Raw genomic sequence first — 2,532 nt, forward strand, 5'->3', positions numbered from 1 at the left:
CAGCATGGGTGCGTGAACCAGGCGCCTGCTGCAGAGACCCATATGCAGCAATGTTCGCTCAGTGTTAGTAGAGAAGACACTGTTGGTAACACCTTGGTTCCCCTGAGCGGTTAGTTGCTTAACAGTTACATGTCTATTTGCCGGTACACACCTTCGCAGCCATCGTTCTCTCCTGTCATCTATAGCCATTGTACACCATAGCTGCCTCTGCGCCGGTTTTGGATAGCGCCATTTTGCCATGCACGGTGTACTTTAACCACGGCGACATACGAACAGCTTACAGACTTAGCCTTTCGGAAATGCTTTCACCCATGGCCCGAAAGCCAAGGATCATGCCGTTTTGGACGTCAGATAAATCGCTCCGTTTCAGCATTACGACTACGAATGTACTGTATTTGGCGTTCTCTCGACAAGTTTTATGTACCCTCCACTGCGATTAGGCAACGGCCATGCCGCAGTGGATACACCGATTTTCGTCAGATCACCGAAGTTAAGCGCTGTCGGACGTGGCCGGCACTTGGATGGGTGACCATCCGGGCCGCCATGCGCCGTTGCCATTTTTCGGGGTGTACTCAGCCTCGGGATGCCAATTGAGGAGCTACTCGACCAGATAGTAGCGGCTCCGGTCAAAGAAAACCATCATAACGACCGGGAGAGCGGTGAGCTGACCACACGCCCCTCCTATCCGCATCTTCAACTGAGGATGACATGGCGGTCGGATGGTCCCGGTGGGACACTTGTGGCCTGAAGACTGAGTGCTCTCTCTCCACTGCTATTGCTGCTACTTGCCTTCTGCGAGTGGTTATTGCATCTTGAAGTCTAACATAGGAGGTAATCACAATGTTCCAGAACCGTGTACAGTAGGATCTTGATAATCCGTCATGCTCGGGGATCTGTCAGTGCTGAATCACCAAATATGCCGGATTATCAAGGTCATTTTGAGAACATGGTTTACAAAAAGAGTTGTAAACAAGACAAGTAGTTTTAAAGTACAGAATCCAGTAGTTATTTATTAAACACAACAGGAGAAATCATAGCAAATAAATTAAGAGCTATGTATTACTTTTCTGTTGAAATAAAACTGAATTACAAGTCGAATACTGTACCGTTTATTAAATCAATTTAACGTTCAAAGTTTTAGAAAAGTTCAATAAACATAAATAATTTTGTGTACGCCAGTTACGAAATAAAACAAGCAGCAATGATTTGAAAAGATCAAGAACAAGCTAATGAAAAAATTGTTACCAAGATGTGGTGCAGATCAATTGGAACCACTGTCTTTAGAATAGCACAGATATCTGATGATGTCGATGGCGTGAAATACGTCGGATCATTGGTGGTTAAACCGAAATTTTCCTCGGAGCCGACTCTAACATTGCAGGAATGCAAACTTGCTCCTAAAATTGAAACTTCTTTAGACAAAAATTATTTTGTATGAAGTGCAGGTTGAAGACATCAGAAACGTTGTATTGTTGGCTACTCTGAGCGAATTTCACAAGTTTTTAATACTTCTGAAGCCACCACTCAAGATATATGAGCTGTAAGGTTTCTTCTTCCTCGCTTTCAGTTTCTGGTGTTTCCTGTGGGTTGAAAACACTATAATATCACATCGTCAATGAGCTTTTCTTCGACAACTAAACGACTGTCAGTATCGATCCATTCGTCAACTACTTCTGCTGAAAACGCACTAAGTTCATTAGCGATTGCAGAATTTATCACTGTACAATTTCACAGCGATCGGTTTAGTGATCAGATTTAATTAATTTTCCATCTGTACGTCTTCGACCAATGCGGCAGGCAACTCTTACTGGTGAGGCGCCGCCCCGAACGGTTGCGATGTTTCTGGAAGGCGTCCGACTGTATTGCTGCGCCGACCTAAAAATACGGGGAAATTTCTGGTGTGTGCCGGATTATTGCGGTCTTACTGAATTTATGTGAAGCAGGATTTTCTTATTATGCTGCAACGAAGACAAAGTTCAGGAACAAGCTTGACGCCGCACCATATATTAGAATTCAACTTTCTGCTACTTTACCTGATATAAAGATCATTTGTAATTTACGGACCCACCGAACTCACTGAAAGTTTTGTACCGCTTTGTCGTAGGAGAAGGAAAAAAATTAAAAAAATTCAGAATACATATGAAATAAAATTCTCTTTTTTGAAATTTATTTTATTTCTATGTTATTAGTTAAGGTTTAAAACTGAAGTGATCACTCTACAGAAAGTGTTCTCACTTTTTAAAATGTTATTAACCTTTAAAATAAACAAGGTGCTGTATCAAAGCACCAGGATTGGTTCAAATGGTTCTGAGCACTATGGGACTTAACATCTGAGGTCATCAGTCCCCTAGACTTAGAACTACTTAAACCTAACTAACCTAAGGACATCACACACATCCATGCCCGAGGCAGGATTCGAACCTGCGACCGTAGCAGTCGTGCGGTTCCGGACTGAGCGCCGAGAACCACTAGACCACCGAAGCCGGCCACCATCAAAGAATCTAGCGCTATTTGCAGCACTTGTCAAGGAAA

At 43.1% G+C, this 2,532-nt stretch overlaps 1 pseudogene; it reads left to right on the forward strand.

Annotated features, from left to right (window-relative positions):
* The first annotated feature begins 439 nt into the window (after positions 1-439).
* LOC126250135 (5S ribosomal RNA) lies at positions 440-557 on the forward strand (annotated as a pseudogene).
* The last annotated feature ends 1,975 nt before the right edge of the window (positions 558-2,532 follow it).

The sequence above is a fragment of the Schistocerca nitens genome, chromosome 3, assembly GCF_023898315.1.
Source record: "Schistocerca nitens isolate TAMUIC-IGC-003100 chromosome 3, iqSchNite1.1, whole genome shotgun sequence".
NCBI classification, from domain to species: Eukaryota; Metazoa; Arthropoda; class Insecta; order Orthoptera; family Acrididae; genus Schistocerca; species Schistocerca nitens.